This window comes from Falco punctatus (assembly GCF_963210335.1).
Source record: "Falco punctatus genome assembly, chromosome: 2".
In the NCBI taxonomy this organism is placed as follows: domain Eukaryota; kingdom Metazoa; phylum Chordata; class Aves; order Falconiformes; family Falconidae; genus Falco; species Falco punctatus.
In genome coordinates, this window is record NC_137581.1 from 68,415,151 (window position 1) to 68,432,011 (window position 16,861).

A 16,861-nucleotide genomic window follows, 5' to 3' on the forward strand; every position below is an offset into this window, starting at 1 on the left:
TGTCACTTTGAAAATCAATCTTTTCAATATTGGAGCCTCAGCTTTTGTTTCAGGAAAATGGGGAATGACATACAGAGTAGACTTCCAGGGCACGGAGGAAATTAATTAATTCTTTAATTTTCTACAATGCTTTTGAAAGAAAACAGAGGTAGCCTTGATATGAAAATAATTCTGCATAAACAGAAAAAAAAAATCTTTACATTTCTGTATGTCTTTTTAACTATTTGATTTAACATTAACTGAAAATGCCACAATACCGCGTGAAAGATTATTCTTCTCATATAGATATATATCGCCTTGTCTGTAATCCAGGAAAACCAATAAGCTAATATAGAGAGTCTGGTCTGAAAGCAGTAGTGTACATTAAACCAACACATGCCAGCATGGGAAAGCTACATAAATTATTTTCATTTTGAGGTCATCATGTCATTAGGAAGTGTGGATATGCTACCTACAATACAATAGGCAAAGGAGGGGGTCCCCACAAATACACATTTGACAAGTTTTGTCTCTGGGTTTGATGGGGTTTTCCTTTTTTTTTTTTTTTTTTTTTTTTTCTTCTTTTCATTTTTTCCCCCTCTCCAAATATTTTTGAACAGACGTAGCATTCAGGATTCTATGTAACACTTGCAAACTTTCAGAGGGGATCCTAAACAACAGCAACCAACTGAGTACGTCTGGAGGTTCCAATATGGGTGTGGATCAAGAGACCTCCAAAACTGATCACTCATATTCTTTCACGAAAATCATGCCTGTGAAGTGAGTGTGAAGTGATGCTGACTTAAGTAAGAAAAGGTCTGAAGTTTTGCAAAATCTTATGCATCGAAGATGTTTGTCTGCTTTCCATGGATCATTGCAAAGTGCCAGTTCTCCTTTTTGGCTTCAGAAACAAGAGAGAAGTGTATCTAAACAAATATTTATTTGAGCGTGTAAGAATTATATAAATAATAATGCCACATATTACAGTTTCAAACAAATGATATATCAACACAACTTTGCATCTTTACCCTATTAAGAGTATGTCTGGAATTTTTTGCATTGCAGCACACCGGTTTTGATCTTTGCAACTATCTCAGTAGGTTTATGTATAGTTTAACCCAATGTGTTTTCAGCAATGATTTGTCATTTTTTTCTAAATGAATCTGAAATTTTATGTAAATTAATGACACAGTGATTCTTTGAAAATTTTGTGTCCACAAATCTTTTTTTTTTTTTGGAATCTTTTATTCCATTTTTCAGCTGATCAAAGAGATTTCCTTAGACAGGAAAATTTTATAAATAAAAACAAGCAAGCATACTGCAAATTTTAAGTAGTTTGGTAGATATGTAGGTAGAATCTAAATTAGCACATTGTCTAGGGTAGTCTACATTGACCTATTTAGCTTTAAAGCAGAGCTGTAAGAGAGTAATAATGAACTATAACTGCTTCCTCTACATCACGCTTCACACATATCATTTACAATGTATTTGTTTAGTATTGGCAGAGGACAAGATGCAAAGTATCTGGCTTGTAAAATCTAAGTATAAGGTTAGAAATAACAATACCATAAAGTCTGAAGCCCCAAAAAAGCTCAGCATTTTCAAAGTTTTAAGCTAGATATTTTGAGTGTCAAGCAATCAAAAAGTAGCTGTCTTTGGAGCACGCATTAGCAATTGAAAATCTGTTTGCATGTACCTCATGGGCATTACAAATCCTGAGGCATTTTCTTTAAGGAGGAGGGCTTGGCTAATAATTTTGAAGCTGTCTTACCGTTCTCCCTTTGCTAACCTGAATACTCAGCTTTACTTCTGTGGCATATGTATTTAGTCAGAGCATGTGATCATCTGCCTAACTGGTAAATATTACTCACATACAGAAGAGGGCTTATTAATGCTTTTACCAAACCTGCCTCAGGAGATGCAGAAGGTACTGTTAGAACTGACTGGGTATTTTTTTCTAGGCAAAAGACTAACATGCTTGGAGAAAACACACAGTTTCTCATCTGAAAATCTTCTAGGATAACCAGAAACTGATAAAAATAGAAACATCAGTGAGATAGAAGGAGAGGTGGGACTTCTGAATTACTTTGATGGAAAAAGGAGGGGGAAAACCAATGAAACAGACAAAAAAACAAACTGGGAGTAGTTTTTCCATGCCAGACTGTGCAACAGAAGCACAGCTTAGGAAGGTAGTGAAGTGAAAAAATGGGAACCACCTGCAAGCACGAAAAGAGGGTATCCTTTTCTCATACCAAGTGCTAGCACCAGAATATCATAGTAAATAAATCCCACTTGAATTTACCTTTCTTTGGATTAAAGGAGATCATAAAACAGCAAACAGAGAGAAAGATGTTAATTTTCTCCATTATAACTTTTACAAGCTTGAAAGCATTTGTGTTTCTGCATGCTGCATTCTTTCTATTAGGAAAAGGAAAATAACCTATGAAACTGTATCTTCACATTCTTCTGGTGGTGATAGCTACCAAAGTCCAGCCAGTTTGTTGCCTTAGTTTGTTTCTTTAATAAGTCTGTTATTGGTGCAAGGAATATATAGGAAATGGTAAGCAAACTCCTCAATAGGCTAATGCATTTAATGTCAACAGTTATGTTGATGTTAGCTAAAAACAAGTTAAAATTAAGAGCTGAGGCACACAGTGTACTTGTATTTTAATGAGGTGATTTGTGTAGACCTGTCATTGAGTGTTAACATTTACAAATGTAATTAATTCAGTCATATAAAACAAATATCAGATAGTTATATTTTAATGAATTTAAACCTATGTATAAATGCCAGCAGAAAGTTCCAATCATACTTAGTCAGTAATGTGCATTAATCTTGCTTAGTTTTGCTCTGTATGGTGCACTAGACAAGATCTTCTGGCAAAATTAAAAATAAATGCCTACGTTTGACCTCTGACTCATGCAGTGTGGAAACATACAATATTTAGGTTTTAATTGTGCTATTTTTCAGCTGCACCAAATCAGACCATCTGTCCAAAGTCTAAACTAGATTTGTTTTTTTTACATATATTGAAATAAATTTTTTAAAATTATGTTGTATTATTATTATTTCTAAGTAAAAAAGTTCAGAAATATTTGCATATATCCAAACAGGAATAGCCCAACATCCAATTAACAATAAAATATGCATTGAACAGGAAAAATCAATATTGATCTGCAAAATACCATGCCAATTTGTTCTCACAGTAAGCATCCTTTCCCTCCAATCAACTGAATTTCTTGAACAAAGGGAATATGAAGAGGAAAATGCTCAAATGAAATATAAGTGAATGTTTTTTGTAAAGAAGAAATGTATATACCCATGGCAAATACTTTAGACCAGATTTCCCTACAACTTTCCAGGTTTTGTGCTTCACTGAAAACAAAAAATAAAACAGATCCTGAAAATCACATTTGAAAAAACTATCACAGATGGCAATGCTTATTTGTATACTCACTAGATAATGCTCACAGTATCATATATTTGCATTTTATTTTCACTCAGAAGTTGCCTTGTGGTCATTTTCATTCCAATAAGCAAGTATCTGCTACAGCAAAGAGGGAGATGGTGGCAAGAGGACTTAAGCAGTGTTAAGATGTAACCGGCGGTATGGAATGATACTGTTCCAGCAGATCCTCTGGAAAGACATAACTGCAGAGCAGAGAGTTTTGCAAAAGACCCTGACGGCTGATCTCCTATAACTTAGGGCCATTCAGGATACCAGTGAAGAATGGGCTTCTCCGCTCTTTGGGCCTCTGTGTCTGTGTTCACAAAGGTGGGCTGTCACCTTGAGGAGCTTGGCCTTGTCAGGAAGGATAGGTTCCTGTACCTCTGCCTGCTTACTCCTCTCGTGCACTCAAAATGTCATATCCCAGTCAAGCATGCCACATGCAAATGTAGCACACGGTCTTCACATCTATAAGAACAACTGTCAACTATTCAGAAAATGTTTGGAATGACTTGGAATTTGAGCAAAATTTGCCACTGCTCAGATTGTTCTGCTTTTTTATTCCTTATGTAGCATCACTTCACACTCCAGACACACTAATCCCAAAATTTCTACACAGGAGCCTAAGAATTTCTTATATCTCCACAAGACACAAAGATGAAATGTAGATGTTTTCAAATCCGACATCCGTATCTGAGTTAATCACCTTAGCCTTTATAATCAGTGAGTGGATAGGATAGGAATTTTGGGGGCATGGTTCATCTCCTCCAAAAGTAGAATTCTGTCAAGTGATTGATGCTCTAACTGTGCCTATCAGTCTCCAGAAGACTGTGGCATGACTAGATGAGATTATAGATGTTCAAAGTTAGGTGAGATGAATCCCACCCACAGTGATGTATTAGATAAACAAATGCTATCGAAATATCCCAAAACCCATTAAGTTGATGACTGCTATAGTTTTATATCAAACATCTCCCTGAAGTGCCCTTTACTTTATGTGTTATTGCCAAAATGAAGTCATGAAGACCAATAATGAACAGCTGGAAAAGTGCATGTTACATAAAGGTGAAGAACATCTGGAGTGTTCGACAGAGGATTCAATAGAGGTTTGATAGAGTTGAATGTAATTCAACCAGCTAGAATTGCTAACAGCAAAACAAAAAAGAGAGAAAAAAAAGGGAAAGTAAAAGAAAGCTGCCAAATTCCAGACTCTCTATTTATTCTGTGGTTGAGAAACCCTGAAAACTTGGTTAGCTTTTGTTAAGGTTGCAATGTCATCTTGTATTTCTGTGACAATAGACTTAATGATCAACAACATTGAAGACTGAATGCTAAAATTATGATAAAAATTTTAATTCAAGTATACACTTAAAATAACATACTGAATAAAATACATGACCAAACCCATTTTTTCAGAACACGCGAGAGTAAGTTTTGGAATAACCATTTCCAAGGATAGCACCAAAGGCATACATATTTTCTGGTTTGCTGAAGGATGTGTTTCTGGGAGAAAACTGATAGAAATATTTAGTCATTTTGGGACACACTGAAGTTATGTGTGTAAGCTTTACCTATTTGCTTTATTTTTGTTTATGACTTGGGAATGAATATTGAAGAAAAGATAAAAATGCTTCATGACAAGTACAATACCTGGGGTTCAAAGTCACACTTTTCCAGAAAATACCTACAGTATGATATATATTTATTAATAGTGTTCCTATCACATTAAAACTTTAAGGTGAGCCAGTAAGGATATTATGATATTGTAAAATTTTAATCCTAATAAATGTGCCTATGGTAATAAAGTACCTGTAAGTTATTGCCTTTATGAGTTTGAAGTTGATTTATGTTATGTTGTAACCCCTTGCTGAGGAGGATTTCTTGCTGTACCTTCGAAATGTGTATATTGCAGACTGCTCTATTTCTTTTTACCATTCTAAACATAAACATTTGAACATTTATGTAGAATTTTTAGAAAAACTAGCATTGAAATAGAGTGACATACCAAGTGCTAGATGTGTTTACCTTTTTAACAGAATAGTTGCTTGCTTTTAATTTCTTAACCACTACCTATTTCAATTATTTTCAGATTCTCAACAGGCTAGCAGAATTTTCTAGTGCATAACACAAATACAGAGAAACATACACCTGAAACAATTTCTAAGACAATTTCCTCTCAGTGTCTGTTTACTATAGTGCACACTAATTATTTGTGACTAGTGTGTACACAGCATGAGACCTTAGAGACCACATATAGATTGCTGAAAAAGAAATATTTTTTGATTATTTCAAGTATCATATCTAGTTAGCTTTAAATTATGCGTACTCTTTTCATTATTTTATGCTGATATCTGTTGTGTGGCCTTCTACAGCAAACCATTGGGAAGGCTTGTTTACTTTCAGGCTTTTTTGGTTGTTTTGGGGTTTTTTTCACTGTTGCATATCACCTTTATTGCTGACTTCATTCTTTAAATAAATTCTTTTTTTAGAATAAGGGATTTATGAAAAATTACCTTGGAAGACTCCTGATTAGAAAAAGCTTTTTGAGAAAAAAATCTAAACTGTCCTAAATCTGAATCTAAACTGTTCTGCATCATAGTTTTACTCCATAAATAAGTTCAAAATTAAATCCACTGCCTCACAACACTTTTGAATAAGGCTTCCATCCTTTCCTACGGTCAGGGCTCTCTAGAAGACTACACCCTCTGGAAGACAACATGGGAGAAGCTAGGGTGGAACATTATGGAAGTCATGTAACTTGAGGTCCTTGTAGGAGACAGGATATGTGTAGGGAAGCCTCATTCAGAAGGAAATGGAGGTAAGAGCCCGCCAGGCTTTGCCTGCTGTGAACTAGCATTCATCACCCATTTGCCTTGAAAACATCACTTAACTAATATTGAAAAAAATAAAGGATTCATCTCACTGATACTTCACCTCTAGGCATAAAATTAGGCATATAATCTTAATTAGGTGTCAAGATTTATGCAAGAGGGAGACACAACCACAGAATATACCCCATCCCAAGATAACCTGAGGTGGGCAGGATAAATTGCATTTGAAGGACACCTGCCTCCCTTCCCCTGTGTTCATGTGCAGACAGGACCCAGTTAATTAACTCTGAGGATGCAACCAACTTTCAGAAGGCTGAAGGCAGGGGTCAGGAGCCTTAAATTTCCTTAATTTCCATATACTTATCTATAGAAGCAAGACTGTCTTCTCCAGCAGAAGACTCAGAGCAGGATCCTTACCGATGTTCTCTGGGTGGCCTTTTGGTGAAGCCTATGTCCCTTCACTGGTTATTCTAAGTCTGCAAGCTTACACACTTTGATGCCATTTGATAAATGGTCCTATCTCCTAGAATAACAAAAATTGCCACTTTCTTGGGACATCCACCAGCTGACAGCTGCTCATTTCAGGGAAGAAAAACACTGTTCTGGAGATGATAGGCTGATGAAAAACCATGAAGACTGGTTTTCAGCTTTGCTGAAGGCTCCTCAGCAGTACTAGAAACACATTCAGTTGGGTACAAATTGCAAACTTTCTTTCTTCAGTCTCTTGAACAGTATGTTCAAACAATACCTGTGAGACTGGAAAAACAAATCATGAAGCTTATACAGATTTTTCCAGAGTGGATTTTTCCCAGCTAAGAGAACTACATGCACCTACAACCTGAATATTCATTGTGTGCTGTAGCTTTGCCATCTTGACTTGTTTAAAACAAGTAAATACATTCTATCAATCTTATCACTGAACTCATAAAGATTTTGCAGTCTAGAGCAAGCTGGAGATAAACAGCTATGTAGGCAATTTGCTTTTCTAGAGTGAACTCTTAATACTGTACGTGTTTAAGCAGCATTACTATTGAATTAAATGTCACAGACGTTCTCAACAACTTGTCACATATTCCTTATGCTCCTTCCCTAATGCAGTTAGGTAGATAAGTGGTGTCATCACTTCTACTTAGTTTATTGCTCTGTTTCAGGTCAAGGGGTTGAGTAAAGGCAAGGTGTGTGAGGGAAAGACCCAACATCACAGTCTGTAGCTGACACCTTACAGCCAGACAAAACCCTAGCAGAAACTCCTAGGAATATATGGGCAGAGTAAACAAATCAAAACATCACAACAAGAATTATGTAGTACAAGTTCTTTAATTTTTGAGTTAGAGCATTTTCCTTTCCCTATATATTAAGGGTCTTGTAAGCTCCTCCTTTGATTTATTTACTACCTTTCTCGTATTTGGACAATAAACACATCCTTATAAACATTGAGCATTTCTACTTTCTGCAGTCTTGGCTGTCAGCAGCAGTTGCCTACAGTAAGTACAATAAAACATTTTTGCCTAGGGATCTTCAAAGTTGTATGGTTTTCAGTACATTTTTCTCTGTGGCTTTGTAAATAATTGTAACACAGATACTTCTCCTCTGTCTGTTTTATCTTTTTTTCCTAGAAAATCAGTGTTTATAGTCCAGATCTGCGAAGAATCCCCCCAGATATCAGGTGTAAGTACTGTTTCAGATTTAAGTCAGGAACTTTCCTTTTTTAAGATCTGTTAGATATATTACCCAACAAGAACTGTAGCTGTAACTCCACAGTCACAGTACAATTTTTTCTTAGAGGGGTATATTGACTATACCTCAAAAGAAAGCCACTACTACCTTCCCACATTTTTTTTTAGTATGCTCAACACTTATTCATGTGCTGTTATAATTTTTATAAATATATACAAACCATTCAAATAGTATTAAAGAGACAAAAGCCATTGTGTGCTGTTGAAGTGTTAAATATTGCTACATGAGTAAATAAAAACACAGAGTTTGTACCTTTGTTTGTGCAGTATAGTTCACTGTATAACAATAACTTAGACCCTTCCATCACAATGAAAAATGAGAAATTTTAAGGGCTATTGAACATCAAAAATTTTCTCTGTATGCCAGCACAATTATATCCTGCACAGGTGGTTTTCTAATTATCCTGAGCTGATAAAATTCTCAATATTCAGTGATCATAGTCCATATTTCTCTTTGGTTGTAATGATGATGCAGTGTTTATACAATGGGTGACAACAGGAAACTAAGCCAGGTCAGAACCTCATTTCTTAGATATTCTTAGTTACCTCACATTTTCCCTCCCATTCAGTGAGCTACATTGTCTTCTTTTCCATATGCATCATCTCTTTCCTCTCTCCCACACTCCGGATATCCCTCCTGAGCCAGATGACCTCTGTGGGCATATTTTATCTTCATTAAATATATCATGTCAGATTAATTTGATCTAAACCTGAAGTATTTTATTTAGTCAAAACTGAAGAATTTGATTCAGCCAAGCATTAAAATGCACCCACTTATCCTGCTAAGAACTCAGCACCCTGCTGAGTGAAGTCTTGGTGCTCCTTGCTCTTGGCTTTCCTGAGCAGTTCACATGATGAACCATGGAGGCTTCAGCAGGAGAGAGGAATGGAGTTACTAACTCTTTATCTACTCTAAGTGGTTGCTTTCGTCATTTATGGTTATCATCTGGAAATCAGTAAGGCACCACTCAGTTTGAATAAGAACATTGGAATCCCATACTGGGCTTCTGGTGAGCCTGCTTTCAAGGTGCTGTAAAGCAAAATATGGCAAATAGTTGCACCATTTAACGGGGTAACTCACCTTTAACTATGGTTGAATTACTAGAATATTCAATGTGTTGTTCTAAAAACTTTCACTCATATATCCATATCCCCCCTCCATCCTGTCACAGAAAGGACATGTTTATTGCTATCACGTTTATTGCTCCTGTGATCACTGAAGTCTGTTTTGTTAGCAAAGTCCAGTGGACAGCAAAAGAATTAAAGAACTGAGGGATATCTACCACCTGACACCCTGACACTGAGTAGCTTTACTTTGCCAGTTCTGTGTATAGTCCTCAGGTAGCAGTAGTGCCTGATGAAGCCCCACCTATTTGTCCATCTATATGCCCACAGGCATTGTATACATGGATTTCAGGGACCTTTCAGCAAGCCTACTCAATAAAATTTCAGTCCATTCCAAGTTTACAAGGGTTCAATCAGGCAGATGTTAATCAGTGAACTATGCATAAAAAAGCGAGCAGCCGTTTCTACCGTCTCCAAGATACTTGCCATAGAATCTATTATTCCAGTACCACAATTGAAAAAGGGCTTAGGTTTCAATTGAATCTTTTTTGTGGTCTCAAAGAAATTAAGGCTCCTCTAGGCTGATACTCTAATGAACCTGAATACTCTGAGACCCTCCTTTTCCACCCCCAAAAAGGCTTCTCTGACCATAAACAAGACTGTATCTCTGGAGGATTTCCTATGCTCTATTGATCTAAAGGTATGCTTTATAGTCTCTCAAGAATGGTATTTGTCTTTATATCAAGTTCAGAACCAGTAAAATTGCCCCAGACAATTTTATTAAGCTGATAGAGAAGGGAACTGCTCATTTTAGGAAGAGAGAAGGACCTTTGCTTTGTTGGTCAGTTAATCAGAGGCTTGTTATTTATTTCCTGTGAAATTCTCTTTTCTTCAGAAATCAGAAAGAATTTCAGACAGTCTGAGAGCTGTTTTACTTTCTGGCCTGTCTAAAATGAGAGAATTCGAGGAGTTCTTTTCGTATAGGTTTTTGTATTTTGTTGAGGGGGAAAAAAAACACCTTTATGCTTGATACCTAATTTAACTCCCATCAATGGCAACGGGTTAATGCTAATAACTTTAATGGAACTCGAGGAAAGCCACGTTCCTGCTGCGGGTTTCCAAAGAACTTTGGTTTCTGAAGACTTGCATACTCACACTTTTTAGAGGCAGAGATGTAAATCTGGTTACACACTACTTGCATGTATACACATAGAAATCCAAGTTGATGGGAGTGCTAAATCCATAAAATGACAAGAGTGATGCTTCAACAGGCATGCAATCTAAATTAGTCAGGTAAAGAACAGAATAGAAAGAGAAGGAGTAGGATGTGAAGAGAGCACAGAGAAAGACAATAGAAGCCAGAGGAACATTCAATTATTTTGTAAATGTAATTAAAGATTATCTCTCACTGTTTCAGTGAAGGTGATAGAGGTACTGACAGATATTATGAAGATATTCAAAACAAGTGGCACGTAAACGTTTGTGAAGTCTTAGTTTGCCTAAGTTTGTTGTAGTTATCTTATTTGCTGCAAGGTTGAAGGTACAGTCAAGATGTTGCTTAGCTGAAAAAGGTAATATATGGGACAGAACTCCAAACACACCAGGATGAGATTGGCAGAGAACATATATATTCATGAAATTCAAGAATTCCAAGGATTTAAATGCTACTATTTGAATGATATATTGAGAACTTCTATTGAGGATAAACTGATATAATTCTGGTAGAACCTAAATTCCTGGAGAATCAAGTGCAGAGGCAAAAATAGCGATACACAAAAGAGGGAAAGAATCAAAATTTTTTGGGAATGGGGGCAACTGAATGAAGAAAGTACAGGTAGAGAAATTAAATAGTCCTAATTGCAACTGTGTTTTACCAGTATATTGTAATTGCCATCATAAAAATTAAGGAACAAAGAAAGTTCCTTTATAACATAGAAATTGTCTTTTCCTTTAATTTCTTAACTGTCCTCCTGTGGCTGACAGGACTTCTTGTAGGTATGCAGAAGAGTAGATGGTACTAAATTCATGAGTCCTACCTCATTAACTATGCTTCATTCAAAGTAAGTTTTGCTTTTTGGCATGTCTAAAGTGAACGAATACAAAATGTTTCTTTCATATAGGTTTTTGGGGTTTATTTTTTAAAAAACTGAAACCATTTAAAAAAAAAAAAACAAACAAACAAACATATGATTCAGTCAAAAAGTTTGGAAAAGAGTTGGATATGATTTTCATTTTTGTATTTAACAGTTTGGGTTTTTTTTTTAAAGCTTCTTTTAAAAGATGTTCCAGCCATGACTAGCTCTTGCCTTTAGGTATTGAAGTGTTTTCCACATTGGTTTATAGGATTACTCAATATGTCAGTTCTCATCACAGTCCCTTTCAGCAGCCAGTCTTTAGGGGGAAAGCCCAGGATCCAACCAGCGGGGCACTGACACCACTGCATCCCAATCATAGCAGACATTCAGAGGCAGAATGGAATTGCTTACTGTAGGTGGTTTGTTCATGTGGCATTAAGAGTTTAAATCACTACAGGGCAAACCACAGTTTATGTAACCTTTCTTTGAGTATCTGTGAAGCCAAGACTGTTAAATACTGGGCAAAGTGAGCAGTGATGTATTTTAATGACCATCTGAGGTCTGAAGTTAATGCTCTGAGTTTTTAGAGAACCACGAGATCTTTGAGAGTTCACTGAATAAAAACTTGGTTGCTAATCCCTTGAATGTCAATGGTATGCTTCATGAGTTTATATGACTTTCTTCAATCATGAGGCAGCAAAATGGCAATTTCCTTTGTTTTTTAGGTTTTGTGGTTTCCTTGTTTTTTATTGTCTCCATGAGTTGGCGAGTTTTGCTGGTGACATTCCTTTTTTTCTTCTGTGAGAAAAGGATCCATAAACTGGCTTTGTTTACTTTGATTCAAGCAAACAAGTCATTGCTGTCTTTTACTTGATGGGATATAGCATTGCCATCTATTTGACCCAACTAAATTAAAAAACAATAATCTATGAAGGTAATTTAGCACTGTTTTAGGACACTTGGCACAGAAGGGGATTGAGTTGCACTTTAAATTGGGAGCCTTACAGATGTATTATTCAGAATGCATTAAAAACACAAAATAAACTTAGGAGGAATAAAGTAGTGGGCTCAGCTCTGCTTTTCTAAAGTCAGAGCACCAGGGCAGCTGTGGCTGATGATTGCTAAAAGTGTTAAATCATTCCAACATTCCCATTGTAATCTTACCAGACAGAAACCAGAAAAGCTTTATACTGCAAGAGTTTTAGGACTTCTGCTTGAATACTACAAACAGAAACACTGCAAATTAGATGGCAAAGCTTGACTAAAGGTGACTTTTGGTTGAAGGATGCTGCAGGCCATGGTTGGTTAGCTTTGTTCTTGGGCCATGTTTGATGTTACTTGTCAAGTCTCAGACACAGAGAACTGTGGAGGGGAAGGAGACAGAGAGAGAAAGAGATAACTGCAATTAAAAATAGGTATTTTCTAAACCGCAGACTTTTATTTTTATAGCTGGTATATTCCTCAATTCAGAACTTTCCCTGGGTGAAAGAAGCTGATTATTTCTTATACCATTTAGCCTTTGTCAGGAGGGCTATTTTAACTGCAAAGAGAAATATGTGAAACTGTCAGCTGCAGACCTTTAATTCCCAGGCTTATTTTTGTAAACAATGATGCCATTTTTTTGCGGCACACTCCCTTTCACGGAGATACAAAGATCAAACGTGAATGTTTCATTTTCCATAACTCTTCCAGACAAACACAGCTCTTCCAGAAAAACAATAACAAAACCCCAAAGAAGTAAACAACGTTCACAGAGGGAATATAGCTTAAGTAATTCACACAGTATACAAACATGTAGTGGTACAAAACCTGCAACATGAGTTTTTTGTTACATTTTAACAGTGTTTCCTCAAATCTTCAAAGCTTGCTTGATGGTTTGCTGAAGTAATTGAACCACTCTTGAGTTGTTTTATATAGGACATCTTATCTTTCTTTCATTACCCAGTCCGTGGCTTCTTTTCTATTCCCATGAAATCCATGTACACACTTTAGAAGCCCTCCTGAACAAGCTTGCTTCTAACTTTCACAGAGCCCTTAGCACAATTTGAATACGAAAGAGATACTGAATAAAAAGCTTTAATCTCTTGTCTGCTATTCTTCTTTCTTGCCTCTTCATCTCCCCCCACCACACCCCCCCCACCACCACCACCACACCCCCCGCCCTTCTTCCAAGAGCTTTTCTGTGTTAGTAAAGTGAACACTTTCTGTTTAAAGTATAATGCTCGAGAAGATGCACTGGGAGAGTGAAATCGAAAGCCTGGCCTGTGAAACCTCTCTGCCACTATTTAGCAATAATTGTGCTGCATTTATTTGCTCTTGAGCTTTTTGCAGGTAAAAGATTAGTAAAGAGCTCTCCTTAAAATCATTCAATCAGTAGCAAGCATAGGCAGTATCAAATGTGCCCTCTACCTCAAAAACTGTGGGGCTCTTTCTTCTGATACCTCTTCCCTCGGTTAACTGGAACTGCTTTGAAAGGGCTTTCTGTTCTCCGCTCTCTTGTCAATTTGAATGCCAGGAAATGAGCCCCCTTTGTGAGATTAATTAATAGCAGGAGCTGATCGGCCCAAGCCCAATTGCCATGCAACAGTGCTGTAATTGCTACTTTGTGGAAAGGAAAGAAAAAGTTTTGGTTGCAGTTTAAGAAGAGGGTTTAAGGAAAGTTCTTTGAACTAGAGGTCTCAGTGCACTGGGTTAAGGCAAGAAGCAAGGAGGCCTTTGAAGTTTGTTAAGAGGTTTTGGAGGAGAAAAAAGTTGGGTGGCAAATGGGAGCTGGCAACATCAAAAGCATTTAGCACCATTCCTCACCTGCTTGTATTCAGAGTAGAGACCACAGGCTGGAATCATCATTTTCTTGTAGTTTAAATGGTCATTTTGGGGCTCTATTTGTTTTGATCAGAAACTGCACCATGTATGTCAGTATGTATATAAGGGTTGCTACACCTGAACATACAAAAGCTGCATATATCAGCACACGCACATACAGGTATACATGAGTTATACATGCAGGCTTTTCTAAATGACTCCAAGTATTATATACATACATACATACATATATATGGCAATTACTCAAAAGCTAAGGTCAATTTTCAGGCAAAATTTGACTTACAGAAAGCAAGCACAATTCCCTTGCAAATGCCTAGGCTGGCCACAAGCAGGTATGGCAGAAACTTTTGCATGAGCTGGTAATACCACCTGTGTGACAAATTAACATCCCTCCACCTTCTTAACATTCAATGACAAAGATGCAACTTTACAAGCAGAGCACAGCTCTGAGTCCAGCAGCACAAAGTTCCTGGGTTACTGCCCGAATGGAGCCTGGGGGAATACCTTGGAGCCAGGGGATGCCCAAGTGCTGCAGAGCCAATGATGATGTTCTGCTCCACACCCCACTGCAGGGTCCATGGCCACAGCATGGTGGAAATCCCTTGGTGGCACAGAAACACCTCAGAGGCTGTTACAAGCCAGTGGAGCTTAAAGCAGTCCTGAGGTGTTCTGAATTATACAGACAAGCTGCTGTCAGTCCTGAAATTCAGAGAGGGCAAAGGTGGGGGAAATCCACTTTCATCCACTTCCCCAGCATCTGTCATTTACACCACCAAAGTCAATGGGTCAAATTCACATCTTGTGATCTGAATGTAGCCAGTCATTTCGGGATGAATTTGGCCTGGTGTCTACATCCTTTTAGTACCAGGACAGCACTACAAATTAAACCACAGATATCTTGTCACAAACTTTGTGATGTACTTTAAACCATTTCCTCTCAGAGGGTCGTGACTGTCTTTTTTGTTCTCTCTTTCTACAGAACCCAGTAAAAAGGACTTCTACCACAGTAGATTGTGCTTCTAGTCAAACATGCAATCCTCACAGTAAACAGGTCTCTGTATTGCTAATTTGGGTAGCAGGATGAGATTTCAGAGTGACAATAGTCGGAAAATCATTTAGATCTCAGGTACCTGCCTTACAGTTTAGGAATAATAAGAAAGAGGTGGGGTTTTTCTATTTCAAGAATTGCCAGGGTCTGTGGTTTTGTATATTTCCCCCTTTCCAATCTCATGTAAAAAAATAAAATAGAAAACAAAATGTGCCTTCAAAGAAATGTCAATAGGTATTTGAACTCTCTACACCTCTCAATCCAACCCTTCAAGATTGTATTAGGTCGGCAGCTTTTCTTCTTCTTCCCTCCAGTTTGTTGTATTTCTTAAAAAGGTACAATTAAAAGGAAATGTGAAATGAAGCCTTGCTGAAACAAAAATCCACACACAAAAAAAAAAAAAAAAAAAATTAGTGGTGCAGGCTTTAGTGAGATTGCAAATGAAACCTAAAAAAAAAAAAAAAAGGAAAGCAAGCCACTTTAGACAGGATTCATCTTACCAAAGTCTTTGCCTTCTCCAGCCTCAGCTTGGCTCCCTCTGCCTCCAAAGCACAAATCTGCCCTCTAAGGCAGGTGGGATAGCTTGCCCTTTGGGCATGGCTGACCCTTTCCAGTGTCTACAGAGGGAGCCTGACCACCTAACTTAGAAAAGCACATTTTAAAGCAGTTAAGGCTGGGGAGAGGAACACTCTCCTACCAAGGTTAAGAGAGAGGGGTCCAAAACCTGCCAGATACACTGAGAAGAGGCATTCTGTGATTCCTGTTCATTAATGGCTGATATAAATATTAGCTTATTCTTGTAAGTGTTTAGAAGAACACGCTAGAGTCAGATACAGCATAAACAATATCACCAGAGAGAGTGCAGTAGAGCGTGTTCTTCATGTTGTAACCTCATGAATCAGTTTTCAATGCCATTGACAAGAGGTTCACATCAGCCCTCAGATCTATCTACCATTTTTTAAAATCAAAGCATTTCACAAAATAGGGAAGGTCTCTTGAACAGCAATAATAATTGTTCTATCTTAAACTCCTGGGTGCACCCAAAAGTATGTATGGTGGGTAGTTTGCTGGTTCTGCACCCTCTCTTTCTCCACTTGCTCTTTTTCCTGTTCTAACATTGAACAGCCTCCCCACTGTCCTCTCCCCAGAGCAAGAAAGGAGTAATTGCAACCTTCAGTATCTCTAGAAGTTGATCTGCTTATATGTCATACCAGAAAAGTATCAAACCAGAAGAAGTTTCTCATACAATATCCAAGAAGCAAGCAAATATAAAAATTAAAGGAAAACACTATTCCCGAGGCTGACTGGATGAGCTGTACTAAGCATATATATTGCTTCGGAGAATGTTACGCCACTGACTTAGCTTTATCTACTTGGTTCATTTAGGCCACGTTTCATTTTTCAGCTTCTCATTTAGTAAAGGGTGACTGACTTGGAATCCAAGTCTTGAAAAGAGTTTGCAATTTTGACTTTTCTAGGAGACCGTAGGGAAGCCAGATACAAAAGCAAGACTTCAAGAATCACTAGTTTTTCACCTTGCCCTAACCTGAAGCTTAGGACATGTGAAATGCTCAGACTTCAATATCCCAAGGCCACATTACATGTCATAGTAAATTTTACTTACCTTAGGCACAACAGTGATGTAGATCTTTATTTAAACATACAAATTAATTCACAAAATGTCTACAAGATACCCAAGCCCATCCACATACCATTATTTTTCATTGGGATTTCCTATAATTTCATCTGTTAACAAATGTAGCAAATTCATTTTAAAATTTAACTGGCAGTGCATGGAAGCAAAACAAGTTCACTTTTATTATGTCAAACACCTTATTTTATGCCATGCATGTTA